We start from the raw sequence: 24,301 nt of genomic DNA, 5'->3' as shown, positions 1-24,301 counted from the left end.
TTATTTAAATGAAGGCGGGATCGGCCCCTTTTTGCAGAGTTGGATGTTTGTTGCTTTAAAATAGAAAAGACTGTTGGTAAAAAGGAGCAGAACCTGGGCTTTTATCGGCCAAAACATTTGCTGTTGATATTAAAACCTTGTTGGCTGGATAAGATGGAGCTTGTAAACCTCCAGGAATATTCTGCCCCACTATGTGCCATTTTTTTTATGCAGCGACCCAAAGTCCTGAAAATCCTTTGAAATGCTATTTAGAATCAGTGGTGCCTCAGACGGAGCTGTGAATTAAATTTCTAGGTTATAAAGTTTTATTGTCTGGTACCAACAATGTCTGAGCAACAAGTCGGTGATTTTTCTTTTTTCTCATGAATTATTCACATAATCTGAACAATCTGAGCGTTCCTTCTTTTGTTTCCACCCAGATTGCAAGGCAGCGCTGCAGGGCTATCTTTGGACCAATGCACCAAGGAGCCGGTTCTTTTTCCATTACAGAACAGCTGTTTTTGGACTCGGCTCACATGGTCTTGTTTCCTGTCTCTAAGAGTCTCTCCTGGCCGTTGTGTAACAACATGAAGCTGACTTTTCTGCTCAAACTGAACCAGAAATTACGGTGCAGCTGGAAGCATCAGCATTTATCTTTTTTTTTGTTTTCCAAAGAACAATAAAGTAAACAGATTAGACTAAACATTGTAGGTAAACTCTGACGGGAGCGACTGGTACAGCGATCCCACCCGTACTGGTGTAACCTTGGTGGTTTCTGGTGTACAGAACCCTTTGGTTCTGTGAAAATCCTTCACTTATTTCTTTAGCTGTTCATGCGCCGTTTCTCTTCATCTGGAGCTTGTTATGTTAAACTTTCACGTCTGTCAACTTAGAGACTCATATTGGGTGAAATTTAACTGATGTTTGTTCGTTTTGATGTGAAAAGGATGCAGGTTGGAATGAAAATGTGGAAACTGTGGACAGGTAAAGGTCATTTTCTTTAACTCTGCAAGCTGATTTCATATAGACAATGGATGGATGTTTGCATTTATGTTTAGGACTTAGTTTTTCCCACTTCCTCACTTTCATGTTGCCCATCTAATAAATTTATTCTGTTTTTGCTTTATTTGTCACAGTTTCCTCCTTTTTTACATGGGACCTAATGGGTTTGGCTTTCAATACCTAATTAATTCACCCTAATTTCGTATTGAAATTTATTTTATGATCTGAAACAGTTAAGTTTGACGAAAACGGGATAAGGAGAAGAAATCTTAACTGACACCTTTTCACAGCTTTGTTGCTTCAGATTATGTTTAAATGCAAGATAAAATCTTGCTAACTTCCTATAAATCTTGCTGTGTGTTGATGAACATTGTGCAAATCATTTAGCTGCTGCTGGAGCAGGTTTGATATTCCTGAATGGAGTTAAAAACCAGCCAGATCTACCTGTTCCTACATGCCCTGTCTTCATTTTATAAACTGAGAACAGGAAGGAAAATCTGCGCTCAGATAAACGCCAGATGTGATATCGTAAAACTGGGTGTTAAAATAGTTATCAAAGGTGTCATCAGGGAGACCGCTGATTCATCTTTAGTCTGCAGACTGTTTCAGCACAAAGCTGTGAGCTGAGGTATTGCATTAATAGGATTTCAGTGAGTGTGAAGGACCTCTGTGGAGACAAACCCTGACCTGGCGTTAATCTGGATTAACACGGTTTAGGTGTGACAGAAAAACCTGCGAGGAGTTAGTGTCTCCTCAGGTAATTAAGGTGGTGTTTTCTTCCCATCGCTGCAGGCACAAAGTAGGATTTAACTAGATCATTTATTTTTTATTTTGGGTGGATTTACCTCTTCATCACCTTTTAAAAAGAAAATGTAATTTTTTAGTCACTTCCTTCGGCTGCTTGTTGTTTTTCCCGCCTTGATCTGAGGAGTCGGTTTGAAAGTCCAAGTTGACCTTCTGAGCACAAATACTTTATTTTGCTTCCTCTTTCCTGAACTGTTTTTCATATAAAATATTCAAAAACACAAAAACAGTGAACCAGTAAAAGTCTACTAATTACTAATCCTTATTTTTCCAAGCAAATAAACGTAATGAAAAATGCGCTGCTTCATGTATCTTCTTAATTATCAAAACCTTTGCTTCACTTCAAAAAGGATTTTATGATGAGTTTTACAGCTCTGCTCATCTAATGCATTTTTAATGTTTAATTTTTCAGGTCTGAGGCTTTAAACTCTTGATTGATCCTTTAATATTTGGACATATAGATTTATCATTAAGTCTTCCACTTGAAGTAGGTTTTTATTATGCCGTTAGTTACTTTCTATTCCATAAAATAATTTAGAGGAGAATTCATTTCTGTGCAGCTGTGGAAATAATTGACTTATGTGCTCTTCTGTTGTGCTTCAGTCCATTCATTTTCGGAGTCTTTTAACAGAGGAAATCACTGTATGAAAGGAGGGTATCATCTGTAAACATGTAAACCCTGGGAGTGGTCCATGATCTATGCAGATAATACCAGCATGCATGCTGCTAACGTGGACTGTTTGACTGATGCATACCGAGTCATGGTTTGCATCAAAACATGGAATTTAAAAAATATTATTTGGTCATTTCCTCAAATAACTGTGGCAGTTAAATTTTAGTGGTTAGAACTGGGATCTGTGAACCACTAGGTCTAAGAAGCATTTTTACTAAATTGTTTTTTATTTATAATTTCAGCATATAAAAAAGACAAACTTGTTAAAATAAATTCAATTTATTTAGACAAAAATTATCAAATTCTACTCCAGAAATAAACAATCTATACAATATATTATAAAAATCAGTCCTAGTTGTGATGCAGTGCAGTCTAAGTAAGTTTATTTTGCCAACTGGTAAAAGGAAGCCTGGGAGAACCAGGCTCAATATGAGCGTCCGGGGTTTCAGAACTAGTCAAACACAACCTAACTGAGTCCTAATTTATTCCATACAGTCTAATTGAATCCAGTTAAACTACAGTAGAGTCAGATTTAGTTGCAGATTTGCATAGGATTGGTTATCTTTGTCTCTGTATTAGTTATCAGCAAACACCTCTATTATGACGCGATCCATCCTCAGGCTATCCCAGTCCCAGTAAGGACCATATAAGAGGTCTCAGTCACAAGGACGGAGGTTGGGTGCCAGTACCACCACATCAGAGACCTTCATGGACGATAAAAGAAGAATGAACTGGAGGAAACAGTCAAAAGGTCATCTGCAGCTGCCATTCCAGAGTGAAGCTGACAAAACGCACCTCTCAAACAGTTAATGATCCTCCCTCAGGCTCATCTCCAGAACCATTTTTCCTCTTCTACTTCCTCTTGAAAGTCAGATTATATCCTCTTCTCTGTGCTGCTCTAAAAGGGCTAACACCTTTTAATCTAAGTAAACTTTATTTTTATGTGACTGTTGCAAACCTGGGTTATTCATGCTTGTTGGTGGTTAGTTCATAAACAGTAAACCCTTGAAGAACTCCAGTTATCATCTAGCTGAGACATTCTCTACTAATTATTGAGACATTAGACATTAAAATGATTAAAAATCAGCGCTTTGTTTTTTTTTTTATTGTTCAGTGACACAGGACCTTGCCTTAAGTCCTTCTTTCTCCCTTTTTGTTGCACTTGATTTCACTTGCTGTATTCCTGACGCTGTCTCCGGTGACCCAGTTTTCCTCATGAGGGAATTCAAATTTCCCAGGTCTGTGCTCACCGTTTTACTTAAAACTGTTGGACCAAAACAAACTGCAGACACTGAGCTGGCTGCTCTCAGGACAATGGGAGAACCAGGTGTTTGGCCTCTGGTTGCTTTCATGCTTGTTGAAGTGTCTCATAGGGCTTGTTGACTCAGGGTTGTTGGTCTATATCAGCCATTTGTTGGGCTAATCTGCAGGAGACTGACTTTTGTCTGGGCTCATATGCAAGATGGGAAACAAATATCAGCTTTAGTGGCATGAATTTGTTCTTTTATCCTTTTATATGTCTACTCTATGTTCAGAGTGGTGCTGGAAATCTTTTGAGTGTTTTGTTTTATATTTAAAGGTTCCCAGCATGTGGCAATGCTTCCACTACAAATATTCCACTTGTGTTTCATTTAAAAATAGCTCAAAATGTGTTTATCTTCCCGCCAAAGGATTCTAGCAGATGTTAATATATTAAAATTTAAATAAAAGGTTTCAGAGGTTGATAGACTGCCTTGTTCCAGCTCATGCTTCCAGACAGACGTTAATCACGGGCATGCTGTCCATATTAATTGGGTGGAATGATGGTGGGAGTTTATCTTATTGCTCAAATTTAAACTTATATTGCTTTAAATATAATAAGTGGTGCTGAAGGTTTTAGAATATCAGCTAACGTCTGGGAAATGGCCGTAATTGATTTCAGCTAGTAGTTTCTCTCTGGACAAACACTTGTTGGAAAGTCCAAGGAACTCTATGAAGCTCTAAAAGTGAAAACTGCAGATTTACACAAGCCGAAAAGGTCATTCTACTCCTAGATTGAAAAATTTAAAGAAATGCATTAGAATGGTCAGGAACAACCAAGCAACCATTAAGGCACAAGATGAGCTAGGAACTGTTTGGACTCCAGCGTCGTCGTGGGCTGAAGGTGCCAACCAAGAACGGTCTTTAAAGCTTGGCTGAAATGTGAAGCTGCCAACATGGAAAGGCCAGAATGCCGTTTGGAGAAAAGTTTAATGGTCCGAGGAGACAGCAGGGGAGATGTTTGGCTACAATGAAAAGAAGTGTGTTTTTGGAGAAGTCAGAGTGAGCGTTACAAACCGTTGTCAAGCGTTAGCAGTTGTCAAGCATGGTAGTGGCTGCATCATGCTGTGGTTTTGTTTAGCTACCAGTGGTACTGATGCGTTGCACACAGTGGTTGAAATAATAAAAGAAGAAATAGAACGTTTGTCACACCTGTATGTTCCAGCAGGTTGATATAATGATGGTGGCTAAGTCTTCATGCTAACACTAAGCTTCTGGAATGGACTAACCAAAGCTCTAACCTCAGCCCTGAAGGCAATTTGTGGATTATACTTAAAAGTCAGTGGTCAAAAATGCAGACATGTCAGCGGTGTGGAGGTATTTCCAAGTGAACAAAGGTGACAAAAGGCCACCTGGTCGGCACTGTTGTCAAGAGGAGGAAAAACCTTTTCAATTGCAACACAAGTAATTTGGTAAAACATCTAAAAAACGGGGAGAGTACGTAGCATTAAACTCTGGAAAATAATGAATGGAAGGTGCTATGAAAGTATGTGTTCGTCATGCAGGTTGCTGAGGGACATTCAGTCAAATATTAGTGAGAGTGCATATATGTATTTGAGCCTGAATGCACAACGCTGACCCTGAGTGGATTAGAGAAAATCCAGTTCTTGTTTTTCTGTTGCATGATTCAAACCCTGGAAAAATCTGGTCCAAATGCACCCAAAAAAAGTCAACATTAATGACATTCATGCCCCTGACGATCGTATGTAAACTTCTCCACAGCACTGTGAGCTGATGCTGGAGACAGGTTTTATATGTTGTTTTTCAATGTTTTATTTTAAAAAGTTGAGAAAAAAGTTGAGAAAAAGTTTGTGTTTTCTGTGTATCGCTTGTGGTCGCCTCCTTAGCGATTCTGATCCCTGTTAGAGATTTATGATGTTATCACCACCATGTAAGAGGAAGGAGGCACTTTTAGCTCTCTGCATCACTTCTTCACACACTGCATATCTCATCCTGCAGTCCAACTCTGCTTTTGTTAATGTCATCACAAAAAAGGCCAGCCGCACGTTGCTCCTATCAGCACTCTGCAGCACCTGCTTGCTCTTCTCTCCAGGGCTGTGCTGTTCAGCTTTTTCCCCCCGGATCCTCTGTCTGCCCTGCGCTCCGTCTTTGATTGATGCCTGACAGGGAAGTCGGACGAAGGCTTCACTGACTTGCTCGGCTCGGTGCTATTGATTCTTCTTCACTTAAGCCATAATGAAGTATTGGTCAGCCTGAGGGAGAGCGTCAGCAGTGCTTAGCGAAGCAGCAGGTGAGCGCAGCCTTGAGACACTAGACTTAATTACCACCGGTCTTTGTGTTTTCAGCTTGGCTTTGAGCTGCATTGACGGTGTTAGTGTTATTTGTGTGCAGGAGTCTGCTAATCATGGAATAAAACAAGAAGAGGTGGAGAACCAGACAGAATGGTACTTTTAGGTCCAGACTACAGAAACTTTGGACTCCTACTGTGCAACAATCGATATCCTCAAAAATAGATGAGATGACAGTTGAACAGGATGGTTGTTAAAGAAAAATCCTATTTTTGTAATGAACTGAAATATCTGACAGTGAAATTTGTTAATTTGAAGACTTAAAATGCAGTTCCAATGTTTTTTTGTACATTATTTTCAGTTTTAGTTTTACACAGATCTGCCAAACTTCTATTTAAAGGTTTAAAACAATTGAACAATGAGTTTCTGCCTCAAGCTGTCGGAGCAGGAGACGGATCAACTGGAATGTGGGCTTTGATTCAGGCTTTCATGGTTAAGAAGGAGGTGATATTGAAAAGTGAAGCATTTGAATTTCTGGTCTGTCTGTGTTCCACTAAAGAAACACCGATCCCTAAAAACAAGCTGCTGGAATAAGCCTCCACTTTAGGGTGGCCGGGATTTTATTGAAATTGAGGAAAAGGATGTCATTTATTTATCATTTGTAGAATATTGATTATGTGGCCATTAACCATGGAGTCCTACAAGGATGACTGTTTGGTCCACAGTATTGCTTATTTATCACATTTAGCAATACGAAAATTATGTAGTATTCATTAGAATTATAGCCCGACGATCAGTTAATGATGGTTTGTAAAAAAACAAAATCAATTCAAATCATAAAGATGAGCAAAACCACCACATTAGCCTCATGTGGACCTTTCTGTCTCTGATATTGAAAAGGTTTTAATGTGATGATTTGGTGTGAAAAATAAACAGCTATTTAAATATAATATTATAGATAGAAAGTGTCAGGATGAAGTTTATTGTGAAAATTCTTTCAGATGTCAAATTAATGAATTGCTGAACATTTTTAATTTTTAAAATAATTTCTATGATGCCTAATTACCACATACAGTAACACTGCATTTCAACACTGTGCTATACTGAGTCCATTTCTCCTCAGCTGCAGGTCCCATGGGATGATTGGATCTCATGTTGGTGTACATATGAAGAAATATCCCCCCAGGCCCCTCTTATTGCAGAGACCCATATAGACACACACTGGAAACATATTCTTGTGGCTGAAACTGTACATTATTCATGGCTTCCTCTAAACAACACAGCCGCCTGTCACCTGATCCACAGGAAGCCATGTGTTTCCTCCCCTCAGATTTATCTTACAGGTTCTGTAGATTTGGGGCAACATCATAAATATTTATAATTATTCAAACTGTCAAGGAGTTTGACTAATGTGGCCTAATGGTTTTATAGGTTGTTCCTGCGTTCCAGCTTGTAAAAAGGACTTATTGTACGTAAACAATGTTGCTTCATGTAAAATGAATATCTTCTACATTCATTTTAGTATTTTGTTTTTTTTTTCAAATCAAGACATAAGAAGATTTAATTTTAAGAGTTCTTCTTGATCTGGACCACAGAACGGGTCAGAATATTCCTCATTTTAACAGTAATTGATCTTGCGCTTTCTGTGTAGGGTGACCAGTCATTTCTTTGTCAAACCTTTGCTGAAAAGGAGAAAAATTTGGCAAAACTGGTTGGTATAAAGGGCAAGTTTGGTATGTCCACTTTTTACCTTAAATTCAGGCAAAAGTCAAATCTGTGTCAGTCTGCGTGACAGATTTAGCTCACAATAAGCTGCCCTGAAATGGCCACATTACCCAGTAAACCCAGGATGGAGAGTGGAGGGAGAGAGATGGAAAAAACCCGAGGAATATGCAATTTAAAAACTGCAACAAGAGAGTGAAGTAGGTTGGGAAACCTGGAGCAGAAGAGCAGGAATGAAAGAGGAAAACCAGCTGGAGATGGCTTTAATAAGAAACACAAAAGAAGAAAGGATGGTAAATAGACTGATAATAATAGGTGGCAGTAATAGATTGACAAATACTGTCCTTCAGTAAGCAGAAGGGACATTTATTCAGGTTTATTCAGGCTTTATGTAAGATAATAATAGTTCATTTATGTAATAAAAACATATTAAAGCTGCTGAGTTTGAATTTTCACTGACTGGAAACGTTTAAACCACCACAGCGACACAGTCCCACATTTAGTGTAATCATTAGTTTTCCCCTCCTGATGAATCCTGACATGTTCCACTGTTGGTTATATTTAAAAACAGCAAAAATATAACTGAATTTTCCCATTAAAACAGATATATTTTGTTTGGTACCATCAGTCACAAATGTCTGATGAGGCAGCATAATGAAAACAATATAACCATGACATGTACTCACCGGCCACTTCATTAGGTACACCTTGCTAAGATTGGGTGAGACCCAGTTTTACCTTCAGAACAGCAATACATTTTCAACGCATTGTTAAAACAAGGTGTCTGAAACATTCCACTGAGATGTTGCTCCATATTGACACGATGGCAGACCACAGTTGCTGCAGGTTAGTCGGCTGCACATCCATAAATCAACTCTCCCTTTCCACCATGTCCCAAAGGTGCTCTCTCTCTCTTGATCCAGTGACTGCGGAGGCCACTGCAATACAATGGACTAATTGTCACGATCAGTAAACCAGTTTGAGATATTTAAGTTTTGTGACATTGTGCATTATCCTGCTGGAAGTAGCCATAGAGAACGGGGGCACTGTGGCCATAAAGGGAGGGACATAGTCGGCAACAGTGCTCTGATTGGCTGGGGCATTTGAACTACCCTAAGGTGTTGGATCAATGCTTCCTTTTGGTTTACACCACATTCTGACCCTACCATCTTAATGTTGCAGCTGAAATCAAGGCTCATTGGACCAGGCAACGTTTTAGTTTTGTCCGCTTTTGACAGAGCCTGTTCAATATCAGCTGTTTAGTTCAAATCTAAATTGTTCCAACACCCAAAATGTTTATCCCATTGTGTTCCATTGTGACATAATTTATATTAATAAATTCACCTGTCAGCCGTCGAAGTTTTATGGCTGACTTGAGTGTATTGTATCTAACATATGGACCCTACTGCCTGTATGGGTCAGTCCATAATGGATTACTTTGTCTGCATCGCGTGTGGTTGTTTGGTGGAAGAAATATCACTGCTAGTGCACACTTCTTGCATTAGGTGTGTGCTTGCACGTGCCAGCTGAGGTGCGTGTGCACGTGCGTTGGGCCAGAAGGGCCCTGTCAACCTGAGGGCAGTGCGAAGTGAAGTGACAGATTTGGATCAGCGGGGGGAGACCGGCCACTGCAAACTGTGCCACGGTTAAATAATGTAGCAGCTCTAATTCTTTCCCCTAAATTATGGAGACAAAGCAGTTGTGTTTCTCGGGAGCGTTTTTATTGCGACACAGTCTGTCTGCGGCTGACGGCTTCAGGCAAGAAATCCAGCAGAGACATCAGCCCTTCAGACTGTCTGGAGGTCAGTCAGGCAGAGGCGGCGAGCTGACAGAGACACCGTTAACCAGGTAAATAGATGGACTTATAACACCTATATGCCTGCAAGATATTAACTTTAATTTATTCAAAATATGCCGTGACTTCTTTGGCAGCTGAAACTAATTTGAGTGAGCATTTGATTGCTTGTTTTAGCTCATTAACAGAACCTGAACAGAGTATTTGTTGAGAATTTGATGTAATATTTGAACATTTGTGGATGGCTTTGTGAAATAAAATCTATGCAGCATGCTTCAGTTTTAATGAAGGAAATTTTAAGTTTTTCAAATGTTTTTATACAAGTTCCCTTGTTTAGTTCCATATATTATCTTGACTAATTTGTTTCTGCCAGTACTCAGGTAATGGATATTTGAATAATAGAAGCGAATCTTTAATTTACAAAATATACAAAGAAAAATTTATGACATGGTGGCAATTTTTAGCAGTAAAAGAGGCGACACCTGGTTTATCAGCATGCTGCACACAGTAGGTGTTACAGCAGTGAAGTATATAATTAGAGGACATGGTTGCTGTTATAATGCGTGTTATTTAGACAGCATGAGGCCAGAAGGGGGAAAAACACACAGCACCTCCTGCCTTGCACACATCCAGCTACTCTTTCCTCTTTCCTTTCACACATTAAACTAACCGACAGCAGCCGATAAGAATCCTTTAAAGGTCGTGTGAGTCTGTGCGGTCCAGGCCGAGTTATTTCAGCTGACACCTGCTGTCAAAAGAGTGGACTTCCTCGGCAGGAGTACGCCTCACATTTAATGTCACCTTGGTTTATAGGTTCTGTGGATATGAGGAAGCTCCATTATGTGCCTATTATCTTTATTATTAAAGGGATGTGTGGGTTTCTGTTGGGAATATTTGACTTGTGATTCTCTTAATTTCAGTGGGAAATCGTCTTGGCGTCACTTTCTCTATTGGGGCAAGACAATTTCTGATAAAAAACCAGGACGATGGTTTTTGTCTAGGTGAGGGCTGTTTGTAAAACAGTCGCCATGACTTCACCTGGTGAAGTTAGCATAGAGTCTAATGACCAATTTTTGAATCAGAACCAACTTTATTCACCAAGTTTGTGACACAAACAAGGAATTTGACTTTAGTTTCACTTTGCTCTCAATAAAGACTTGCCTGGGATCGGTCTGGGCCCTCTGAATGTCAGGTGTTCATCAGAGAGACAGCCTGAGGGAAGAAACTGTCTCTGTAGCTCTGACCTGAAGATAAAAGTCTAAACAGTTTGGGTCCAGGATCTGTGGGGTCTGCTGGGATGTTAGTTACCCCTTTTCTGACACTAGACCTGAACAAGTCCTGGATGGAGGGAAGGTCAGTTTGGACCTGTCCTGTGGAAGGTTCTTGAGTTGCCACAGGAAGTAAACTCTCTTCCCACCAGGGTGAGGACCACTTTGTTCCAAGAAAGGGTGGATAGAAGGAACCAGAAGTGAACCACAGTTGACAGTGTTGTTGAGGATGGTGAGGGAAGGCAGTGTTGAGTGAGTTCTCTAGAGGTCCACCACCATCTCCACTGTCTTGAATGGGTAAAGCTCCAGGTGGTTCTGACAACACCAGTGGACTGGCCAATTCACCTCCTCTCTCTGTGCAAACTTGTCATTGTCCTGGATCAGACCGATGACAGTGGTGTCAATATGGCACAACAGGATTTGTGGTATAACATTATCTAAAAATAAACCCTGATTAAAGTCCAGAAAGACCTGGAATTAGCCGACGGTGTGTCTAAAAGCTGTCGCTATCAACAAAGGCTTTACTATTAAGTATTACGTAAATCTCAGTAGGGATGTTCAATACTTATTACTTGTGTCATTTAACTTTATTACACCTAGATTGTGGGCTAATTTATTGAGATCACTTTGTATTTGTAAATTAGTTGGGTTGTTCTTTATATATAGATATATATCTAGATATATATCTAGATATATATAAATCACTTTGTTGGAATCTTTTACTTGGTGCAGTCCAGCATGGACTGACCTGTTCTGCACTGATTACAAGTTATACTTTGTGAAACCTGTACTCTGTGTGTGAAAATGGTAAAAATAATGTTTCATTTTCTTGAGCTGAAGATATCATTACATCTCTACTAACACAGATTTTAGTTTTCAGATGGCTGTTGTGATTGGTTGTAGTTCTATTGCTGTAAAATAGCTTTTTTCTCACTCGTTTTTTTCCGTCGCAGCTTCCTTCGTCACTCGGACATCCGAAGGGAACTTGGTGCTAGTCATTTAAAATAAGTTATGTGAAAAAAAACAATAAACAACCCAGCTCTGGGTTATTTCAGTTATTCGCCCCTTCCTGCTCTCACATCACAAACGATGAAGGAGATCACGCCTGATTTAATGCTGAATGCTCCTGACATTGAGATGTTGGGGAGACAGGTTAGCTTTAAATGTAGCTGGATAAATGTCCTTCTGAATTATTTTTAATAACTTCATTTGCTGCGTTCAGTGATAAATATAGCATCCACCCTTTGACTTTACCCCTGGAAAGTCAGGAACTCTCATTAATGATGTTTTCAGTGTTTTAAAATAGGTTAACTATCTTGAGAGTAGTTCATACCCAAAAAACATCTTCATCCCATTACATGAAGCTTCATGCAGGTTGTGTTGTGTGAGATACTGGCTTCAGACAGAGAGGCAGAGAAAAGGGAATACTCAGGAGATCAAATAAAAGATGAAAGACACGGCAGCAGAAAGGTAGAGGCACAGAAGACAGACAAGGAAGTTCACGGCAGGTCGGGCCGTCAGAGAGCAGGGGTGTGCGGTGTGGAGAGCGGTGAGAGGTCCCCCGGTGTGGAGATGAACCAATGTCCCCCAGCAGGACAAGGGGAAGGATCTGTCAGCGGGTTTTGTTCCAGAGCGTGTTGTTGTTGTTTTAGGCAGCATGAAAGATTCAGGGAGATGAAAAGAGCGGCTGGTTGGCAGGGAGGAGCCTGCTCTGATGGAGACGCTGGTGTAGCAGAAACAGACTGGGAGGAGCTGAGGGGGTCCCTGTCCTACAGGTTAACAGAAATACAACATGCTGAAGAAGGTAGGATTCAAAGTGGTGTCCCGAAAAATTTTTCTTTTCATTACATTTGCATAAACTTAAATACCTATAACCTCATCTGGTAACAATATATGAGTGCAATTAATCGTTAAAACACAGTAAAACTGGGGGTGTTTTATTATAGGTACTAAAAACATACATTTATACTTAGTTTGTGCTTTAAAATTACATGTTTCAAACAAAAAAAGAAGTGAATTCCCTACTCTCATTTGCAAGAATGAACATGTTTTTAAATAGAACTTCCATATTCAGTGGACATGTTGTTTTTGTTGCTGTTGACATACTGGGATTTGACTTGGATCTACTTTAATATAGCTGTGAAAGGAGAAAAAGCCTTGCCTGAAATAACCTTTAAAGCTTTAGGCATTTGGATTAAACTGTGCAATAATCTTGTTGCGGCAACAATAAAACTTTAGCAGAAAGAGCTTTGAGTGAAGTAAGGCATGAATGACGCGTACAAGAGAATTTATCTTCACCTATAGTGGCGATTTCAACACCAGGTAAAAAACAATCTGTTGAAAAAAATGGAAATCAGAAGGAACACAGATTGCTCTATTTTATTTAAAATAAACACAGCTGTTCCCTGAGTTAGATAATAGGAATGTCTGTGCTGGTGTTTTGTTGTAGTAAGCAGAACGCTGCAGCATATCGAAGGCTCCTGAAGTCCGATCCCTCGCTAGACCACCGTGCTGAGAGGGCACCACTGATGTTTTTGTCTCTCACTAAAGCAGTTCACGTTGTTGCTCTGGTGATTAGCATTAATTTAACAAACTATTGGACAGTTAACTAAACTGTTACTGCTACTTCTGCCTTGAAGAAGTTGTAATAATGTGCTTGTAGTATTCTTCGTTCTTTGTGCAGAAGAGAGAGAACTGGCACCACTTCTGTGGGCTTACATCTCAGACTTACTGTTGGCTGTGAATCCTCTGAGCTGTCTCCTCCTTCTTCTCCCTTTTCAAGCAATCATTGTTATCTTATTGGCCTACGAGCTCCAGTGCTAATCATGTCTGGTGTGACAGAGTGCAATCAGCTTGGAGAGAGAACAAGTTCCTCCTTGTTGAAGAAGGGTCTTTCTTCGGTGATAAAGTCCTGACCTCCTGTCATCTTTACCTCAGCTGTCAGGGTGTTTTATCTGCTCTACAAAACTAGCAGCCCCCGTATCGCCTTTTAATTACACTTATGGTTTGAGGATTTGCGTCGGCTGCACTGTGGTGCTGTTGGTAGCACTGTTGCCTTGCAACAAGAAGGTCCTGGGTTCAAATCCCAGCCTGTGTGTGTGCGGTCATCATTATGCAGGAGGTATCTGTCAGCTGAGGTTTGCTATATCACACTGCTGCTGCCGATAGAAGAAAAAATGTCCTAAAAATGATCTATTTGTGGTAATTAAGATACAATTCAGCCCACTGACCTGTGTCTTTGGAGGCTAAGTTTCCATATTTGGCTGAAATATTCTTACAGCAAAATGTGATTTAACAAAGAAAAAGAGAAAACAATTATTTTCTGTTCAGTTTAATGGCAGCCATTTGTTTTCTAAGATTTTAAAGGTTTTTACGTGTCTGATAATTAGGTATGATGTTTCTAATTGATCTGCATCTGTGTAATTTTTATTCAAACAGTAGCAAAACAGACATTTATCACTATCTAGTCAACATTTTTGTGTCTTTTATCTTATCAAATCTCTTTTTAAAATTTGAGAAAACATATTTGATCTTCCTCATATTAGTAGGAATTAATATTAATTTAAAATACATCAGATACAAAACACTTCTGGTTTTAAACCATGTCCTCGTGGTCCAAAAGCCTTCACCTCATTGTCTGTGCAGATACATTCACCAGTGTTGAGGAAGATCTGCACTGGTGGTAACATGATTGTTTATTGGAGTTCTTAGAAGGCACTGCTGGACCTTCCTGGACACACTCCGACTTTCGCCAGTGTTAACAATGCTCACTGATTTAAATCCAGTCTTTTTTGGCTATATTTATTACACCATGCATTTGAAACACCAGAACATGGAGGATCTGAGGCTTTCCTGATCTTAGTTTATGTAGTTTGTTCTGTAAACAGCTGCTGTTTATTTTCAAAAGACGTTCTCCATTATCCTATCATGGGTTTAAATCTCAAGCTGCTGCAGAGTAAAGTATAATCTTTGCAGACCACAACATCTGTTCCCATGTTGCAGAGCAGAAGGGGTTAGTTTGACTGTAAAGGGTGGATGTAACATAATACAGAGATTACAGCAGCTTGATGTAGACAGTGTTCTTCAGCTTCTGCCCCTCCTGGTTTACCTTTACCCCACATTTCCTCCTCTCCTCTGACTCCTGCCATAAAACGATAGACAGGAGGTGCTGATGGAGCTGAACACTGATTCGCTGTGTGTCAGAGCAGGTCAAATCCTTCGAGGTCCAGTTTCAGATGTTCTCAAAGGGCACGTACACCCGGCGCTTCCTATGGTATAGAGCCAGACAACCCGGCCAAAATAAGAATCCTCTTCGCTGCGCCTCTGGAACAGGAAACTCAGCTTACTCCTGTAGTGTTCAAAACAATTAAATCCATTTTATTGTTTTCCTGCAGGGGAAATTAGGTTTGGAGCAATAAAACAGGCTTGGTGAGTAAATCCACAGATAAAGCGTACATTAAACTTCCTGTGCAGACCTGTTTCTCAATAAAAACTGAACTCGTAACTTGATGAAGCTCATTCTTCACTGGCTGATATCACCTTTACCGTCTGATCTCAAAGAAATATTGAAAGCTAAAGTGACCTTACTGCTGCAGACAGGATGCGTTAAACACGATTTACAAGCCGATAAAGACATCTAATAACTCATGTAAAAAGCAGGTAAGATTTCCTGTCATGTCACTTTACCCTTCCTTATTCTCCATGGATGGTGGTTCTGCACCAGCTCCACACACTGGATGCCACGGTGCACGGTGGTGGATCTAGATGTTTGGGCTGCAGATGGTGAAGTTGTTTTTGTTGAGTTAATAGATTGTCATTCAGACTCAGCTTGACTGCGACCTCTCTGTTTCTGCTTCCTAAGTCCTCACATCCAGCAAAGTGGGCCGAGTAGGTTTTTGACAAGCTGGACCTGCTGAGGTGGTCATTCATTCAATGCTTTTAACAGAACAGAACCAGATTAATTTTTGGTTCTTCAAGACTTGGCTCCTATGTTGAAGAGCGGTGCCGCATGTCTTGTCTACATCTACAGTTATATGTAATTTGAAATGCATGTTCAGAAAATACTCAGAACCAGTTTAAGGTTCTGCTCGGCAGTTCTCATTTTTTTAAGTAAAAATAAAAAAGAAGAAAATGAACATAGATTAATCAATGGCTCAATAAAAGATCAGGTAAAAACTTCATGGAATTAAAATCAATTTTAAAGTTATTTGCTGTATTGACTGTACTGTAACAATTTTTTTTAATATTAAAAAACCATTTTCAGTTCTCCAAGTGGCTGCTTACACAGCGACTTGCTGAGTATTATTGCAGCAAACCGCCGTGCAACATGGCTGCAATAACAGCCGCGCCGATGTCACTGCAGGGGCACCATACGACCTTCAAATGAGCAGACGTTACGCTCATAACTGTTTTATTCAAATAATGCAAAGATTATAGGAGCTGTGAGAACAACTAGGTGACATCCTGTAGCAAAGCTCCAGAGTGCAACTAAGTGAATGTCCTCCAGCTGCTTATGTCTTGCAAGAAGGCATTCATTTTTTCTGGCACCATTACAGGTTAGATGTTGGAGAAAATATGAACGATTCGGCCTGAACAATATTTACTTGAAATGTTTCAAACTAACATGGATGGCTGAAGGCTGCACGGTGGCACAGTTGGTAGCACTGTTGTCTTGCAGCAATAAGGTACTGGGTTTGAATCCCAGCCTGGGTCTTTCTGCATGGAGTTGGCATGTTCTCCCCGTCCACACGTGCGTTCTGTCTGGGTCTCCGGCTTCCTCACACAGTCCAGAAACATGACTGTTAGGTTTATTGGACTTTCTAAATAGCCTTTAGGCATGAATGTGTGTCTTTGTTGCTCTATGATGGTCTGGCAACCTGCCCAGGGTGTACCCTGTAAATCGTCCAATGACTGCAACCCTGCAATGACAAGCAGGTAAAGATGGTGAATGGTTGTCTGAATTCATCTATTGCAAAAGAAATTCTGAATTTAAATACTAAATGCAAACTTTAAGTAATTTTATTACTTTATTTCAGAGCCAAATACATTTGGAAAAGTAAAACATGTAGACATTTTTTTTTCTCCGAAACAACCAATTAAATGTGTTAAAGTCAGACTGTGACTGTTTTTAAGATGCAGGGTGACCGCCAAGGAAACACATATTTACTAAATTTGTTCATTTAAAGTTTTTGGCTGCATAAGCAAGCGTTCAGTATTTCACTCCATGAACAAAACAGGGCCTAACACATCCTTACCAGCTCAATACATGGAGCCTGTAGCAACACAGCAACACAAATATGATGGAATAAGAGGAAAAAGAACGATTGGGACAAATCCATCACGATAAACATCTTTTTGGTCACAATTTGAATCATCTTAAAGAGGCGGATCCAGCTGTAAGACTCGGCAGGTTTTTGTTAGTATAGGAGACTGAGGATGCAGAAATAACGATATTAAAGGTCTTTTTGCAATGAAGTAAAAAATGTTCTTTCTCTCTGGAGGATCATAGGATCTGTAGGCTGATTGTTAAACTACTTACAAGCATTTAGTTTTGCAGTCGAGCAACTCTGAGGTGGACTGGGGTCAGTCTAAGTGTCAGTTCCCTTTCCTCCTGATTTATGGTGTGTATGAGCACTTTTTCCTTGCGTTAACATGTCATCAGGTCTGTGCAGAAGTGCATGTAGAGTTTGTGTGAGCACGAGTGTGTATGTGGATTTGTAACTCAGGATGTCTGCGTCCTGACTGGTTTGGCTTCTCGGTTCCCTTTGATTTTTTCCAGCATCCTGTTTTCACACACAAACACACACCTGGGTCCTCATTGATCTGAACCTCAAATCACGGGACACACAACCTGCTGAGACTCATGCAAGCACTACGGCAGCATGCTTTTCACAATTTTATTTCTTTTTTCAACTTTCGTATTAAGTAAATAACAGAATGTGCATTTTTTTTTTATCAAGAAGAAGCTTTTGAAAGTAAGGTTTAGTTTTTAAAGTTGTTGACCGTCAATTAAAAACTGCACTGCAAGGTTTTTCGAAGCATAATCCTGAAGCAAAAACTAAGACTGCTACCATTTTGCTACCTGTGGGGGTCAACCACGCCCTCTGCTGAGATCGTACATAAATGCAACACACTGGAGGTTTTATCAGTACAATCGTGAAGAAAAAGTGTATTCAGATCATTTCAAAAGACCACGTAGGTCTTATTTTTATTTTATCTGAAAGTTATACAATTTTACTTTGGTTTAATTTTAAAGCCATTCCATATTCTATTTTTTTCTAGTTTACATCTTTTTAGTGTATTTTATTATATATGCAGTTAAGGCCAAAATGTTTCATAACTCTGACAGACTTAGATTTGTAGTTATTTTCATTCTACCAAAACGTTTGCTTTTGATACAAAAGGAAACAGGCATCTATGGTGTATACATTTTAAATTAGCTCTTTTCAGTCAGATTAAAAAATATTTATACCCTGTTCATTAATTAATGGAAAATTATTACTGGCAATGCAGGAATCAAAGCCCTCTTACAATTGATGACGAGTATTTTGCATGTTTCCACTGGTGCTTTGACCATTTATCTGTGGTGATGAGCTCCAAGTCTTTGAGGTTGGAAGGCCTTCTTGCCATCACCCTAATCTTTAGCTACCTGCACAGATTCTCAGTCAGATTGAATTCGAGACTCTGGCTGGGCCACTCCAAAACATTAATTACTTCCAGTCCGGAGATACTTTAGGCTTCACTATTGAAAACTATGTTTGAGTTCTGTGTTTAAAGAAAGCTACTAGGTGTTGAGACAAATTCTTTCAAATATCCTCAGTACTGCTGTTTATGGTTTAAGAAATATATGTAAGAGGCGTACGCTGCAATGACTGAATAGTGGCAAGTCATACATTGTGGTTAATAGTTAGTGTTCACTTTAGTGTATAATTCTTATCTAAGCACAGTTTTAACAGATTGTTCCTCTCTCAATGCTTCATTGAACTAGAACTGGAGCATTTAGTTTGGATTCTGGACCAGATTTTCCAGGTAAATTGGAGTCGTTGTAGGCGTCACATTCGCTGTGGGCTGAATAAATAAACATTTAGAGTCCCGCTTCAACAGGTGCAAGCTTATCCGCTTTATCTAACTGTCATGCACATTAGATTTTATGTGTTATTTAGCAGCAGTAGACTGAGACTTCTTTTTGTTTAGAAGTAGGAAAATCAGACAAGCTTGTCTCTTGTTTGTCTGTCCTCTAGTTGGACAAACAACTGGTTGTTTGGCCCTGAGCCTTCTTTCTAAAACCAGATAAATAATGTCCTAAAACCAGATAAATAATGTCCTTGCTCATGTTGTCAGATTAAAAAATACAAACATAACATAAATCAATGAAGCACATAAAAATATCTCATTTTTGTGGTGTGTTGGATGTTATTGTTACAAGTTCCTTTAGTATATTTAGAGAACATTGTTTATAAGAAGTTGTTTTAATATGTAGTAAAACAGCCTGCTGTGGTGATATTTTTATTATATTATATTATATTTTATTATAGTTACCCAGTTTTAGAAGCAAAGTTTTTGCTTCTAAAAATGGGTAACTATGGGTAAGTATTGCATTTAATTTGTGCACGAACAGACAATCATTTCTGCAGATTTGGTTAAAAACATGCATTCATTATCTTGATGACTAAAGTTTTCCCTTATCAATAGCGTATGCCTCAAAAAGGAAGCTAGAGTTCACCTTTAACATTAAGTGTGCTGATGTTTAAGCCAAAACTTAGCTTCTTGTGGTGTCAGAATTTGTTTTGAAATATGAGACTTAAGTTTAGTTTTTTCTTTAGAAGGTAACTTATGTTAAACTAGTGTTTAGCTTTTGAATATGCATTTAAATAGCCTGTAAAACTAATGTTAAATAAAGTTACCTTTTAAGTTTTAAGGTAACTTTCAACTTTAGGATATTAATACATTTGAGACTGAGGTGATTAAAGTTGGCTTCTAGCTTTAAGTTAACTTCTAAATTTAACATGTACTGCTGCTTTCATTTACCGCAAATGCTTAAAAGCCTTCCAGGCACATGCTAGCTAAAGTTGGTTTTTCGTTTTAAGTTTCTAGAAGCAGCTGTCTTTATTTGACTTATATCCTCAGGATGGGCTTTTTATGGTATCGAGGGCTTAGCTTCTAATTTAAGCATATAGCATATCCTTTAAATTTTGCTTCGAGACTCATCGTATGTTTTAAACAGGCTTAAGATAGCTTTTAAATTTAAATTAGCTTCTAGTTTTAACACGGAGTTTAATTTCTAGCTTTATCATATTTTTGAATAATCTCCTGTCTGAGGTTAGGTAAGTTTAGCTTCTAGTTTAAGTTAGCGTCTAGTTTTGTCATACACTTTAACATCGAGTCTCAACTGTTTTTAAATAGGCTACCAGGCTAAAGCTCACTAACTTTTTCTAGCCTAACCAGATACTTGTTTGAGCCTCCACGGCTAACATTTGCTAAACTTAGCTAATGCAGCTACTAGCTTAAGCATATTCTTCTAATAAACCTATGGGCCAAAGCTAGCTACTTCTTTAAAGTGGAACTAATCCACCCCCAGACACATTTTAAAAAATGCCACCAGTGGGTGGCGCCAAGAAACCCTGAGGGGCGTGACCCCAACTGCGTGGATGAGAGGACGGGTTTAAGCGGGGGTGTGGTCAGGAGGACGAAGGAAATTTGCAGCTAGCTTAATTTGACATATTGAAACATGAATTGTGTGGAGCGACGCTGGTAGTTAAACGCCACTAGTTCTTTTGAGGTGGAGGATTTATTACCCACCCTCTTCATCAGAGGTTAAAGAAGGCATAATGGAGCCCAGAGGTCCCGAACCGTATCAGTTCAAGCCACTGGCTCAAGGCGCTGACTCATTGATGCCAGAGGCTGGCGCTGCAGAGGCAGCAGAGGACAATATGCATCCACTTTCTGAGTGGAAATTGCTATCATGGGCTAACGTTGGAAGCAGTAACAAACTTTCAGAAAGTTTACATTTACATGGAAATTTATAGTATGACCGGTAAACCATATGATCGAAGGTATGAAGTATAAAATGCTATGATCAATACTCGCAATCCCAACTCCTGACTGGCTACGGGGAGCGTGTGTCTGAGTGAGATGGTTTTATACCCGAACGCAGGGCTGCGACATAGGCATGTACCAAGCTGTACTGTTTGAACCAGTAGGAAAATTCAATTGCAGTAGCCACCGTTCAACCCAAAGAGGGCAGCACTAAGACGTTTTTGGACAAATATTACAGAATTAAACAAGTTTACAATAAAATGTAAAACAAAATGCACATATAAAGATAGCATCCTTAAGGCCCTTTTCTGACGTAAGTTTCTGATTTTATTTAGAGGGCACAAGTTGGCTAATTTTGGAACTTCATGAGGAGTTGCGTTTATCATAAGACCTTATGTTCTCAGGAAGTAAAGGTTTATGTTTATGGTTGGAAGAAATTGTTGCACACTAAATAATCATTCAATTCAATTCAAAGATACTTTATTGATCCCCGAGGGAAAATTAGAATTCCAGTACAACCCATCCAAACATACATCATGACACAAGACAATGGGGGACGGCTAGATGAGAAAAGAGGCCACATTAGGTAAGTAGAGGGAAAAAAAAATCATATTTCACACTTTATCCTTAGCAGGATACAGTTTGAGATTGCAAAAAACCTCAGCACAAAGAAGCAACAAGTTGACAAAACAACATCATGCCGGGAACGGTGAAGGTGGTGTGAGGGGTGCATATGTTTATCTTGAGCATGTGTGTGTGTGCAAGTAAGTCCATGAAGCACTGTCACAGAGGCCATTGTCCTTGATGGTACGTTGGAGTGTTCATCAACCGGCCACAAAGTTCTGAGCAGGTCCACAGATGTCCTCAGGGAAGGGAAGGGGCAGAGGGAGCAGAGCGTCATGTTTACAGAACTTCCAGGAGAGGTTGAAGATAGCCAGCCATCAAGGCTGTGCAGGAGAGCCAAATTCAGAAAAACAATAATTATTTGGGTCAGGCTGACTCTTAATTTTCCGTCAGCCTTGAGAGTCTCACTGGTGCTTCTCAAAGGCAAATCCAAACAGCCAAATTCCTGGTCTTTCGCCAGATCCGAGCGAACAACTTTCTTCAAGATTTATCCCATTTCACCCCTGAGTCCAGGAACCGCAACCTGCCTGCGATCCCAAGGATCACATCCAGTCTGCAATTCAGCTCACGTAACATCTCAGTCTGAGTGTTGATCGCCCTGAAGATCCCATCATACATGCCAGGCAGCCTTACAATTGCCAGAACAGCTGCTGACATTCTCCGAATTTCTCGATATGCCAGGTAACCGCTGACTCCAAAAAGCAGAAATCCTGATATCAAACATCCAATTATATACACATCTTCCACATCCTCGACTGACATTATCGACAAACACACAATCCTCCACTTCTGCCAGGAGTCCATCATGTATCCGGAGAAAAACCCCTGTCTTCTCGTTGAGAAAATTTGATCAATTGCATTAAGAGACCAGCTGACCAAATCCATATTTTGGAAGAATTTGGAAGATATGCAAAAAGAGGCTCCAAAAAAAAGACAAGACACAGAGCTGAAGAAGGGCAGATTTGGGAGGGCTGCGGGAGACAAGAGAAAAAGCTTCCTCCTCCACCGAGAGCAGAAAGAAAAGAGTGGATTCAGTGTGGATTTTGCGAGTTCTTTTATTCTTCGCAACTGTTATAGACAGATACAAAGTAACATTGAACGCTCCCTCCCGCAGCAGTTACAACACTATTGCCGTTGGCTTTTAACAATTTGGCTCAAATAACAAACAAACAAATTAAATAAACAAATTACAATTACAACAATTAACGAATTAGTTCACCATAGCTAATTTCTCCAAATACACAACAATTATAGTGGCACTATACTGTAATTCACATCTCCCTAGTAACCGTTGGTTTAGCTGCTCCGATCAGTTAATTAAGCTGCTAGTTCATTCAAACAATTAACTAACATTTACTAACAACACTACAATTTTGAGGATAACCGGCCTACTTCCCCTCAGCAGCCAGACTCATCATTTCTTACATATTGCTGTACTTGTGTATAGTTGTCTGTTTTATATTTACCTGTTAAAGACAGATACAAAGTATCAGTGAACGCTCCCTCCCGCAGCAGTTACAACACTATTGCCATTGGCTTGCTGCGGTAGGAGGGCCCGCTGAATTTGAGACGCCCCCTGCTGGCTAACTGCTGCCACTACATGCTTCTTTCAACTCTTTGTATCAATAACAGAAATGGAGCCTGATGTGATATTTACATAAAATAGAATTGTTGTATTAAAATAAAACAAACCAACAGGTAGGGGGAATGTAACTATATTTAATCTAATCTGTCACAAAATGTCTGATTGTTTGTGCTGTGATTTAGGGGAATTGTGTTTTGCTCTAGTGTTTTGCTAACAGATCATACATCCTTTGCTTTTGCATTTCAAACATTAATATTACTTGCCTCTACACTGTTTTACCGGAGTTTTTGTGTCTGGATTTTTCAAAAATGCTTAGTGACAGTTTTTTCACTAAGCTTAGACATTAAAAGTGTCTGAATTGGATACTTGGTTTCCATCTGTCCTCCAAAGTCTCGGCACACTAACGATGCTGTTTCAGAGTGTGTCACTGTAAGTTAAATGTCAAACTGATGGAGAGTCAAACCAGCACCTGTTGATAGTGTGGTGACGATGGCCATGACTGGCTCTCAGGCTGCAGCTACAAGTACTTATTTTCTTTGCTCCCAGATGGAACCAGTTTGTAAATGTGGCTCATCACTCTGTGTATTGGTTTTTGTGGAACATGTTGCTGTGGTGAATTCATCACAAATATGGCTGCTACTCTCTCTCTCTTTGCCTCTTGGCTTTATATTTCTCTCTCTCTTTCTCTTGCTTCAATCGATTTGTCGTATTTCTTTCGTGAGCATGAAATGGACCTGCAGCTTCGAGGCAAGATGTTAACGCTTGGAGTCACGGTGTATGAGTCCTTGTGTGATTGTTATTATATTTTGCTGCATCACTTGCCTCCCCCCTCTACAAAGTCAGTTCAGTTCATTGTAGTTTATTGGCATGATTTTTTTTACGGAAGAACTCTACTGCAGCACAAGTTTATCATAAAATATGTTGCAGCACTCACTTTCTTGTCCCCTTTTCCAGAATACATTTCTCTTTCCAACTGTCATGGGGACAACCCCATGCCAACCTGGGGGTTAAATCAATTTTCTTGATTCATAGCTAGATTCTCCTTCTGTATGACAGAGCAAAAGAACAACAAAAAAAGAGGAATGCTGGGAAATAAAAACAGACGCACATTCAGCAGGAACCAGAGAGAAGGGGAAAAAACTGGAGCCTCCCAGGCATTTTACTCACACAGAGAATGTAATGAAATCTGAGCTACTCTTCCTCTCCTCCCCTCTTCATCTCTTTTCTCCACAAATATGGCACATAAACCAGATGTGTGTTTTGCTG

General features: G+C 39.6%; 1 protein-coding gene across 8 annotated transcripts in view; it reads left to right on the top strand.

Annotated features, from left to right (window-relative positions):
* LOC124869456 (disco-interacting protein 2 homolog C) overlaps positions 1–24,301 on the top strand; it is a 200,956-nt gene that overhangs the window by 52,363 nt on the left and 124,292 nt on the right. The window contains exon 1 of one of the 8 annotated variants that reach the window (XM_047367315.1): positions 5,990–6,008. The exons of the other annotated variants lie outside the window; for them this stretch is intronic. The gene's annotated coding sequence lies outside the window, so the exon portion shown is untranslated. Of the gene's footprint in view, positions 1–5,989; positions 6,009–24,301 lie in introns of those variants that run through there. 8 annotated transcript variants of the gene reach the window in all.

This window comes from Girardinichthys multiradiatus, chromosome 6 (assembly GCF_021462225.1).
Source record: "Girardinichthys multiradiatus isolate DD_20200921_A chromosome 6, DD_fGirMul_XY1, whole genome shotgun sequence".
Taxonomy (NCBI): domain Eukaryota; kingdom Metazoa; phylum Chordata; class Actinopteri; order Cyprinodontiformes; family Goodeidae; genus Girardinichthys; species Girardinichthys multiradiatus.
The sequence above is the reverse complement of the archived record's forward strand: the minus strand, read 5'-3'. Positions and strand labels throughout refer to the sequence as shown.